Below are 12,225 nucleotides of genomic sequence, written 5' to 3' on the forward strand. Positions count from 1 at the left end.
AGCGGGATTCTCTTTCTCCCATCAGGCAGGTTACGCTCAGTCTCTACAGCAAGTGCTGCTTTATATTTATTTGCACGATTTCTTTGCATAAACCACATGGGTAAGTAACTGCCATGCAGAGGTAAGCAGTTTGTACCTAACAAGAGCCTGCAAATTTCAGCGTCTCCCCACCCTTCCCCTGCGGTTTGCGCTATCGTTTGCTGAGATAATGGTTAATGTGGCGCTCAATAAAAGTGCCAAAGCTGGAGCTGTGGCGGAGCTGCCCCTCCAACAGGCACCGGAGCGGGCGGTGGGACGGTTTCTTCAGCTGCTCCTAGGCTGTCCCCGGGGGATGGAGGGCCATGCTCTTTCTCCCATCAGGCAGGTTACGCTCAGTCTCTACAGCAAGTGCTGCTTTATATTTATTTGCACGATTTCTTTGCATAAACCACATGGGTAAGTAACTGCCATGCAGGTAAGCAGCATTTGTACCTAACAAGAGCCTGCAAATTTCAGCGTCTCCCCACCCTTCCCCTGCGGTTTGCTGGATCGTTTGCTGAGATAATGGTTAATGTGGCGCTCAATAAAAGTGCCAAAGCTGGAGCTGTGGCGGAGCTGCCCCTCCAACAGGCACCGGAGCGGGCGGTGGGACGGTTTCTTCAGCTGCTCCTAGGCTGTCCCAGGGGAATGAAGCTGCTCCGCAGGCACCGACCAAGGAGACGTCTGGACTTTGGGCCATGGCCGCATAGTTCAGTCTTCCCAGCTAAAGGCAGGAGAGGTGACAGAGGGTTGTGCCACTGGTCTTCAAGGTGGCAGCAAATAAAGCGTGGATGTGGCGCGCTGCCTCTCGCGGGGCACAGCCGAGGTGCTGGAGAGGGAGCGAGGCTGATGGTTTAACAAGCGGTAAAACAGGTACGGTGTTGCTGATGCTCATCAGCACCAGCCCCGCTGCGGCCAAGGGAGCTTTGCCCGTGACCTTGCTGGGGCCTCGTATTCCTGCAGAAAAGAGCAATTCCCATGTGCTGCTACTGCGAAAGCCGCTCCTCCGTCCACTCCTCCGTGCACAGCCCCGCATCCCTCTGGATCGCTCCTGCTCCCATCCGTCCTGGGGGCGGCTGGGCTGGGCGAGCTGGAGTGGGCTGGGGCAAACGCTACCTGCAGCAGGCTGAGTGTTGCTTTTTCTGGGTTTTTTTTTTTTTTTGTTTATGGATTTATTTTGCCAGGTCCAGCCTAGCTCCCACCCACCGGCTTGCCGGGTGGTGAGCCACCAGGACGGACGCATGGGGACAACCCAGTGTCATTTGGAGGAGCAGCGATGGCTCCGGCGCGCTCTGCAGCGTGATCGCCTGCCTGCAGGGCTGGAGTGCCACTTTGCCATCAAATTAAACTTAAGAAGTCGTAAAATAATTGCGGTAACATCTTCACACTGTTTTCATCAGTAAGCAGAGAGCACTGCGTGCACAGAGCACGGGGAAGCTGATTGTCCTCAGGCTGTGGCGATGCTGAGCATCTTGGTGTGCCTCGGGGGTCCCTGTCCCCATCCCTGTCCCTGTCCCCATCCCCACTGCCGGGGCTGGGAAGGCGCTCAGCAGGGCTGTGCTGCCAGTGCAGAACCTGTGTGCAGAGGCGAGGGGAAGCTCTCTTGGAGCAAAGCCCCTCTCCGCTGCATCAGACCCAACACAAATTGCCTGGAGAGCTGCGTCTAACTCGGGGCAGGGGGGAGATAAGCCCCGGGTTTTCTTTCTGAAGCCAGCTGGCCCAGATCGACCACCAAAAAAAAAAAGCCTTCTGAAAAAGCAGCATCCTTTCGAGCAGAACTGGTGGCTGGTGGAAGGGGTGGGGGGGGGAGGAAGGAAGGAGGGGGCCGGGAGCTGCCGGGAAGCCAAACACGCTCATTTTGGCTGGCTGTCTTCAGCAGCGTGTGGGCAGAGCGCCGGGATCCTGTGCCTCGGGCTGACACCGGCTGCACGTTGCAGAGATGACTCATGTGTTTCGCGGGGAAGATGATGCTCTTGGTGTCACCGAGTGATGCCTTCCCCTCCCTCCCCTTCCCCAGGTGAAGGTGCCAAAACTGCGCCGAGGGGAGGCGATGGCCCTGGGGAACAGAAAGGCAGGGGCTGAGCCCTGGCTGGGACAGGCAGCACCGCGGGCTTCTCGTCTCGGTTAGGAAGGAGATGTTATGTTCCCTGCCTTGATAATTTGGGGCCATAGTTGCACACGCCGGAGCAGGAGCCGGGCATCCCCCCCATGCCACTGAGCTGCACCGAGCTGCGGCAGGGCTCAGCTGTGCGGGGCACTCGTGTGGGGCAAAGCCAGCGTGCAGGCTGGGGAATTCGGGCCAGTCATTAAAGGACAGAACTGGGGCTGGGTCGGCTGCAGCAGTGTTTCAGTTCCAGCTTTTCCTTTAGGTTTACATTTGGTGGTGTCACAGGACGAAAAACAAATCCCTCCGCAGAGGAGCTGAGCCTGTCAGTCCCCTTGCTCGGATCAGGTCCAAGAGCATCCTAAAAGGGGCTGCAGCACCCGCAGGAGGCCAGGCTGGGGAGCAGAGGGGACCAACTCGCTGAGGTCCTGGGTAGTGAGCTGGTGTCTGCTCTCTGCAGTTCCCCCCCCCCACCTTCTGCTCCCGGGTGCGGGTGCAAGCCTCCACCAGGTTTCGGTGTTTCGGGTCCCCCTCCCCCCCCGCCATGAGTTTCGTTCTGACTTTCAGGTTGGGATGAGTCAAAATCTCAGAGCAAAATGTAGACGAAACTGCTGCCTGCGACAGGGTTTCTGCTTGTACCTGCTCGAGGGAGCATCCTCGGAGGGGACAGGCCTGCACCAAGCGCCACGTCCCAGGGAGGGGGGACAGCCCCGGCCCCGTGCACCTTCCTGGGAGAGGCAGAGAGGCACGAAGCGAAGCGAAGGGGATGGAGATGTTTTGCCAGTGAGACCTCTACTCCTGCCGCTTACCTTCAGAGAGCGAAAGCTCATTTGAGCTGTGTTTAGTCGACGGCTGAGTCTGAGAGATGTTTCAGTCGCTGCTGGGAATTGACTCCGGGTTCTTTCCTGCCGTTCAGTAATGAGCTAATTCGTTGCTTTTTCACCCCAGCGGTACAGCGGTTCAGATCCACGCAAGCCCCAGTCAGCAAACCTTTCCCCGCGCCCCGATTCCCTCATTTCCAATCAATCCTTTTCATTGATACATACAGAAACCAAAAATGCAAAGCGAGTTTGTAAACGCACAGCGAGTTCACTGCTGCCAGCCCCCGGCATCACATCCCCCTCTTCAGCAGCCAGCAAACACGACCTTCAGACTGGGAAATCAGCCGAAATGTGATTTTTGCGAGGGTCCAAGCGCGTTTCCTTCTGGCTAGCAGGCAGTGCGGCCCTTGGACTCGCTCGGCCTCGTGTTCATTAGTGTAAGGTAATTCTGTTTGCTCAAGCGGGCAGCATTGTCCGCTTAATTGTAAGGAGATGGGAATCCTTAGCGATGCCAAAGATTTTATGAAAGTGTAACAAAAAGCCAGCGAGCAGGCTCATAAGCCAGTAAATGGCATCCTATGTCCACCCCATTAGAAAGCAGAGAGTTACACGGAGGTTAATATTTCATTCGGGAAATAAATCTGCTCTTGCTCTATGCAGTCCATAAAAGCAGCCAGGCCCGAGGTACTCCCTGTAGATTAGCAGTCCCCAGGTGCCAGGAGGTTGGAAAAAACCGGGAGTCCCCACTGCACTTGATACAACAGGTACCAGTGCTGCGCCCCTCCGTCTTCGCTTGTGCACGGTCCCAGAGGAGCCGGGCTCGGCTTACGGTGCGGACGGGGTTGTTCGTTGGTGATGAACTATCCCGAAGGTGACACGTTCTCCCGTTGGGTGTGTTGGCCGCTTACCTTCTGCACCCAGAAGGGAAAGCAGAGCCGCTGGCAGAAACAGGCGTCATCGGTGCTGAACAAAAACCAGAGAGGAAAGAAAGGGAAAAAAATAATCTATTGATTTATCCAGGCCATTTCGCCCGAAATGAAGGAACAAACATTTTTCAGCATCTTGTCCAGACTCCGTTTTAGTTTTGCTGACTACCGGGGCATTAAGCGTTTCTGCCAGGAGCTGCAAACGCACCCATCCTACCCCCGAGCTTCCTGGCTGCTGCAACACCCTGTTCCAGTCCAAAACAATCCTCTTGCTGAAGTTTACAGCCTTCAAAAGTACATTTAATTTTGCTCTTAAGGCACCTTAGCCAAAATTTGCCTTCTCTTTGAAGAAGTTCAGAGAAAACCACCATGAAAGCTGAGCAGTTCACCATTACTCTCCTGTTACTTACCACCAAACCCAAACGCGACCTTGCAAGCAGAGCTGCAAAAGGGACATTTCGACACAGACTTTGCTGGGGTTTCCTGGTGCTTTGGTGTATTGTGCCCCGCATTTAACAGGCTCTTTTCCAGCTTCCCTGCCGAGATGTTGCCGAGACCCAGAGGGCAGGTGAGCAGGGAGGGCTAGAGCAATAAAAACACCCAGAGCCAACCTTTTTTTTTTTCCTCGCAACTGCTATACTCGTCACACGGGAAACAATTGGTTATCATTTCTCTCCGTGTAGAACAACCCTGAATACTCAGTGCATATTTGCCTTGTCCCATATGCATGTTGACTTTTTTCATCCTTCTGTTATTACAGATGCTGCAAAGGCAATAACCCTGAAATGTCACAGCTGCATATTTGTATCACACAGATAAGATGGTGTGGTTAAATAAGGAATCACTCGACATCTAAATATTAGGTAAAAGACAACAAAATCTGCAAGAACAAGAACAAGACAGTGTACAGTACCTGTGGGTTTTGCATCCCCACTCAACCTGGGAAACTTTGAATGACCTGAGATAGATAAGCTAATTTAACTGTCTTTTAAAGTGCTGGAAAGTATGTAGAGCTCAACCAGGCTCGGAGAGGAGATCGTCCCTCTGAGGTTTAAAGCTGATCTCTGCTCCTTACTTTGCTCCCAGCAGCGTTCAGCGAGCTGTTTCGTGGAGGAGGTTTGTAAGGGACAGCCTGAACAAATAACTTTCTTATAAAGTTATTTGTCAGACATTTGCAATCCCCGCTGATGGATCATGCGGCGGGTCAGGTGTGCACCATAGCTGGGGTTTTCAGGGTATGCCGGACACTATGCCGGGCTGTCAGTGCCGCACCGGGCTGTCGGTGCCGTGCCGGGCACCCGGGCAGCTCTGCTGCTCCCGACCCGGCGTGGTTGCTGCCACCCGCGTTGCTCGGGGGCTTTTCCCCAACACCCTCCTGAAGCATCTCCCTCCTCCTCCTCCTCGGAGAAGGTAATGTCCTGAGCAGCCACCTCCTGCTCGGCTCTTGCTAGGCGCCGCGGGAACACTTAATGCTCCAAAGAGATTTTTGGTTTACCTGCAACCACCCACCGATGCTGAGAATAATCTATATCAGCACTGCAGTTAAGTCTTTTCCCAGCTTGAGGGTGTCTTCAATCGATAATTATGTTTAGTTACAGCTGTAACGTGCTGGTGGATGGTTGCTCCCAAACCAGCTGCATCTCCACTCCCTTCCATCCAGCTTCGCCTTTGCTGGCTGGAAGAGAGCTGGATGGAAATACCTTTGCAGGGTATTTCCCACCGGAGCTGCTCCTCCTGACAGGGCTGGGAGGACCAGGTTTGCTGAGTTTCAAAGCTCAGGTCATGTTTTTGAACCATAAAAGACAGCTGGGAGCCGGAGGCGGCAGTGACATCGCCCTTGGTGTCAGGTGGGGCAGTTACTTCATCATCACCGACTATTTTCTAATGCTTGGGGTGGAAAATACTGCACACACCTGGTAGGTGGGATGTTGAGAGTGGGCTGCGGTTGCTGTTGGTGCAGGGGAGGCACGGCCGCTCTCGGCACACTTTCAGCTCCAGCTAAGCCAGTGCCCTGCCATGCCCACGCCGCTCCCAGCCCGCGCTCCCGGAGCTCGGCTATTTATAGTGCTTCTTCCTCCTGGTGTATTTATACGAACCAGTTTTATAGCTGTTGTCTAGCACACGCAGAGGACTGGGGAGATGTTTGCAGGCTTCAGATCAGAGGAGTGACCCAAGTCCTCACAGCTCAGCACACACAGCTGGCTCTTGCCATGCTGATAAACGGCGGCGCCACTGCCCTGTGGCTGACTGCGCCACGGCATCCTCGCACCTCAGAAAGCCTAAAAAATCAGCCATGGGTGCCTTTTGCTGCTAGAGAAGAGCTGGTGCCGAGGAGGAGATGCTCGGGGCACAGGGGCTGCGTGTCCCCATCCTGCCTCTGGCCACGCAGCGCTGCTGCTTGGCTCTGCGCTGCTCTGGAGGGTGCTCCCTGTATGGTGGATTTAAAAAGCTGATTGGAACCAGCTCATTCCCCACGGGTCTCCAGGAGCAGCCCTTCAGGGGGACTGGCCCACCCCAGGTCCGTGTGCTGGTCTCTCTGGGTGTTGAGGACTCCTGTGTCCCCCAGGATGGCACCTGGCTCAAGCTGTCTTTGGGAATGTGCGGCACAAGGACTGGCATCCTTGCTGCTATGCTTTATCCCCCAAACTTAGTCATTTTAAAGCTGGAGCTGGAAAATTGCCCATTTCCCTCTTTCAGAAATGCTTTATTGATCCTGCTTGCTTATTAAGGGCAGGAATTTATCCCCCGCCCACCGGTCCCTCCGCGTAGCGTGAGTGTTATTTGTGGTATCCCGTACAACAAACACCTATTTTTAGCTGAGCGTTCTTGGAAGGGGTTTCGGTACGTTGTTTTCCGCAGGGAATTCTCTCGCTTGCAGGGTGCCTGGAGCTGCTCGTAGCAACTCCAGCCTGCACAGGGGGATGCTTGGACAGAGGCAGAGCACGTGTCAGGTCCAGACCAGCGTGGATGGCCCGTGTCCCGCTCTGATGGCAACACCGTCCTAAACAAACACAGCATCTCCCTCCTGAGAATCATTTTCCCGGGAGTTATGCAGACGTGTTATTTTGCTTTTTGACCTGACTGCCTCCCAGGAAAAGCTCCATTTCATTGATCAGGCCATTTCAAGCTCATTTCAGGGCTGCTAATGACCAAGCCGTAACAGCAATATTTTAACTTCTGCGTTTTCTCCTAGTGTTCAGTGTCAGCATTATAACGTACCACTTAAAATATAAGCACAGGCAGTCAATTATTTTAATCTTTATTACATCTGAACATACAGCAGCTACTCCTGAGCAAAAACACCGCGCCTGATACTCAGCAGAGCGGGTTTGGCTGGGAAATGACATCCCACCACTTAGGGAAACTCCATCCCACCACTTTAGGAAACTCCATCCCATCACTGGCACACATCAGCAGAGCTCACGGACACCCCCAGGGCTCATTTCTGAGAGCAGCCACAGCACGAACAACACCCCCAGCATCCGACTCCTGACTTTGGAGGGGATCTGTTCCTCCTACCTCCTTCTAATTCCCCTATAAATTGGGTGCCATTTGCATGATTTATAACCCTGTGCAGACAAGGTCCAGGATCAGCGCCCGCAGCACCCTCTCGCGGGTGAGGGACGGATACGGGCAAAGCCGTGGGCTCGCTCTGTTCCCCCAGAACCGCTTGGCTGGGGGCCGAGCACCTCCCCACCGCGACTCTGCGGATCATCTCCAGCGTACGGGGCCATCACAGGAGCAGAAAGAGCTGCCCGCAAGCAAAACAGCCCCATCTCATCGCTGCTACTTCCCCATGCTAATCCTCCACGAAAAAAAGGCACGTGGTTAAACCCTGCACGTCACACACACGAGGCTATTTTTAACTTGTGCATTAAATGAACAGGGAATGAATTTGTCAAGTGGAGTTTGGGACGGGCAAGACGTCAAAGCAGAGGCAGTGCTCGTGAAACCCAGCTGGTTCAGCCAGGGTCGGTGTTGGCTGGAGCGGGATTTTTCCCTTGTTTTGTGGGTTAGTCATAGGTTTGTTTATTTTTTTAGAGGGTTGTGTTTTTTTTTTTAATTATTCATCTGTTGCAATCACAGCAGACACATCATTTCACAGCCCTACATGGAAATCCAAGACCAAGGAACTATTTTTAGCACACAAAATGTCTCCCCTAAATGTATTAACTTTGGAAGAGTAAATATTAAATACACTCTCATCACATTAGAGGAGTTTATGCAGAAGTACAGCACCAGCATTTTTAATGGTTAGGGGAAATTACGTTATACCAGTAGCACTTAATGAAACACAATAAAACGAGATCCTACTGCAGTTCTTTCAGGATAAGTTGAAGGGCAATTAATTCATTTTCACATCCATCGCTGATGATTTACTGATACTGGGGCATATTTGCCCCATTAGTATTTATGGTGGCACTTGCAATCCTTATAAAAAACATATAGGGGATAGCCTAACATTTATTCTGCAATTAAACTGAAACGATTCTTCGCCTGCTCGCTCCCGATCGAGGCATTCAGCTCTGGCTGTGACGAGGGTACTATAGGCAAACCCCAAGCAGGCAACACAGGGAAACCCTATGTGCTAGAAGTGCCTATAAATATATATGTTTTTAATAAGAATGGCTTTTTGTAACTTTATTGGGGAAGTATTTCTCAGGCTGGGCTGTAGGAGAAGGATGCGGTGCTGCTGGTGGAGCGCCGGTGCCCCAGGGCTGGCTGTCCCTGCTCCGTTGGGTGCCTGGAAAAACAGCAGCGACCCTTGTGGCTGGTGGCTCGGGGACCGGTGCTGGTGGGGGTGCTGCCCGGGTTTGGGTACCCAGGGTTTGGGTCCTGTCCTCGTGGAGCTCCTTGCTGCACCTCGCTCCTGCAAGAGCCAGCTGGTTGGGTTAGAAGGTGCTTTCCTAAAAAGAAGGATGCCAGAAATACGGAGCTGAGCTATTGTTGGTAGGTTGGTTTCATTGTCGTCTCGGTTATCGTCTCCAGTGTGGGCTCTCTGGGAAAGGAGGGGTGTACAGAGGCGACGTCGTCCTTTTAGATGCCCCAGATTTTCTTCCCTCTTCCTTTACTTCCAGGCATTTGGGTTCCATTTCCCATGCCCATTGCCACGATACATCTAGCCAGACCATCCCAGCTATCTCCGCTCTAATACAGGTGCCAGAGGCAGGGATGCATCTTCCCAGGAATTTGGCTAGCTCTCTCTTCCATGAGGCTCAGATAGTTTGGAGACAAAATCCTCGCCGGTTTGTAAGGACGTTGCCCCATGCTGTTCGGCATCAGACCTCCCAGGCCTGGCCGTGCTGTGTGTGATTTCCCCTCGGATATTTTGGGAGTATCCCAGGGCCAGGAGCATCGCCAGGGCTTGAGGGTAAATCAGGGGAGTCAAACCAAAGGGTTTTTCTCAAACCAGGAGCACGGAGGGCTGGCCTTTCTCCCTGCTTTATGAAATCGAACTCTTCAATATCTCCCCGCTTAGAACAGGTGAAAAACTTATTACAGAAGGCAACTCTTGAACCGGCTCTGGACAGACAGGTTCATGCATGATGCTGCGGGCATCGCATCTGCGCCGTAAGGCTCCGTGGACCAGCCAGGAGTTCGAGTTCATCACTGGGGTGCCTCAGGCACTGCGAGCAATAACACAGCCCAGTAATAAAATCCTTACTTTGCAATAAACTGATCCTTTGCCTTTTCATTTAAGAGCAAAATATAAGGCCATGGTAGTTTAAAGGCGGAGTTCCTTCCCTCCTTCCCCCGCTCCCCAGAAGCCCCAGCTCAGATTGATGGTTTTAGAGCCGTCTTCTCCGTGCACCGTGATTTCCCTGATTAATCACTTCGGTAATAAATTGAACAAAGTATGTCTATTAAATATCTCATTTTCTTTCAGCAGCTTGGGCACTTGGTCAATTTTACAGAGGAAAAAAAAAGGTGCCGGGAAATGCCAAAACGGTAAGCCAAAAAAGCCAATGGCCAGCGATTCCTTGATGACTAATTGCCCGCCCAGATGAAGCGGCCGCGCGCTAATGTGTCCCACAGCTCGCGGGGGGATTTCCTGGCGCCCAGCCCCACCGTGTCGAGTACTGGCTGAAATGAAGCGACGCCCTTGCCCGTGGCCTCCAAGGCGCCTGTGCGTGTGCAGGGAGACGTGGGTCCCATTCAAGCGACAGTTTTGAAGGCTGGCTGGATGAGCCCTGCCTCTCCCACCACGCTTGGCACGGGGAGGTGCGACGGAGGGTCAGCCCCGGCGCCCACCTGCCCGCAACCCACAGCAGCAGGAAAACAAGCAGCGTGTTACGAACAGCGACACATTGCTGTAGTATTTTGGATTTCACAGCTTGCTTTCGCTCCCGTGAATAGCAAACGTAACAGCGCGTTTCCCCGCATGTTATGCCGGCTGCTGGTGCAAGGGGCTGCTCCTCCGAACCTCCCGTCTCCCAGCGGCCCCCCCCCCCCACCCGCCTGCTCACTCCCAAGCAAAACAAGATTTAAATCTCCAAGAGAAAGGTCCTTACCTTGAATTACAGACACTTTCAGGCACTGGGGACTTTGTGAACACCTTCTTGCTTGGGCCCTCCCCTCCAGCACCGACAAAGCTCTCCAGCTGCGCTCCCCAAGGGCTCGCTGAGGTCTGACGACGGAAATGGAAACGGAAACACAACGGAAATTCGGAAATTCCCTGTTCCCGGGCAGACAGTGGCTGCATCAGCAGGGACGGACCGACCAGCTCCGGACCAGCTCCGCATCCCCACGCACAGAGCTGCATCCCCTGGGATGCTCCAACGGGCCCTCTGGTCCCCGGGTAAATTTGCTCTGCGTGACCTTGCTCACTACACCAACACAGAGGCACACAGAAAACACTGCTTTATTGACTGCATTTGCCAACACATTGAGGAATGCAAAGGGGTTTTTTTTTTTCATAAGCAATGGGCCATGGTCCCAATGTGTATTAAAGCATACACTGTATCTAAACAGGATGAAAATAATGGCAGACAGAGCTATTCCAAGGCAACACAAATAGCATGCATAATACAGTCTCACACAGAACGAGTTTGATAACATTATATTGCTTTAAGGATTAACTAACATGGAAAATGTACAAAAAGGAGAAATAGGTTTTTGCATTAATGAAAAATACATTTTTTCTCTACAAAGGAATTTCTAATACAAGAAAATAAATATTGCAACATAAGCCAAAAATAATTTAAAATTGCTCTTTTCAATATATTTTCAATATTTCTCTTTTATATTAACAAATGGCACATCACGTTCTTTGAAACAAAGAAAACAGAAGGGTTTCTCCTCCTGCGACATTCATATCGTTTCCTGTAACTGATGTGAAGTGGGTCTGTTTTGTATGTGGAATGGCGCAAACTGCGGGGGGATTTCCTTAAAGAACAACCAAACCTCACGCCCTGCAGCAGCATCTTCCCGCTGGCGGCTGCTCCCGCATCCCGCTCTCGCCTCCCGGCTCCGTTCTGCACCCCGCCTTGGGGCGAGCTCCGTGGGGCAGCAGGCATCCAAACCCCGTAAAATAGGTGCAAGCAGAAAAAAGAAAAAAAAAAGAAAAATTAAAAAATGGGTGTGGGGAAAATGGGTGTGTGGAATCGGAGCTGTCCTCGGGATACTCCCGCAGCCATCGGGGCTGGGGTTGATGTTGGGGCTGTGCTCCACGATCAGGGCACGATGCTGTTTGCATCCTCATCTCAACTACAACGGCTGCTGCTTCTCCAAGGAAACGGGTGCTCTTACAGTGCAAATGTCGATTCCTGCAGTTTATACATCTTAAAAGACAATTATTTCTCTACTAAGATAAACCCTTTTATTTTTTTCTTTCTGTTCATTTCAAAATACATTTACAGTAACATCAAAAATATTTTCCTTGTGCATTTTTCTCTCCTGAACGCCAGGCTCCCCTGCTCTGAGGTGGTGGTGGGAATAAACCCTTTTATTTTTTTCTTTCTGTTCATTTCAAAATACATTTACAGTAACATCAAAAATATTTTCCTTGTGCATTTTTCTCTCCTGAACGCCAGGCTCCCCTGCTCTGAGGTGGTGGTGGGGATGCGCCGGGCAGGGAATGCACCGGGGTGGCCACAGCCGTCCTGCTGCGGTCCAGCCCTCGCTCAGGCCCGCAGCTCACGAGAGCCCCTTAAAAAACCAGTCCTCCCACCCCGTTCTTCTCCCCGGGTTTGATGTGCCCCACCAGCCCCCCTTTAGCTTTCCCCACCTAAACACCGTCTCCCGATGGCAAAATACGACGCCTGATGTTTTGGGAGTGTTTCCAACTGTTTTATTGCCTGGTGCTGGCGGCGCCGGGTTGGTTGTTCTTTAAAGTCTCCCCCCCCCTTTTTTTTTT

This window comes from Aptenodytes forsteri, unplaced genomic scaffold (genome assembly GCF_000699145.1).
Source record: "Aptenodytes forsteri isolate BGI_AS27 unplaced genomic scaffold, ASM69914v1 Scaffold54, whole genome shotgun sequence".
Lineage (NCBI taxonomy): Eukaryota > Metazoa > Chordata > Aves > Sphenisciformes > Spheniscidae > Aptenodytes > Aptenodytes forsteri.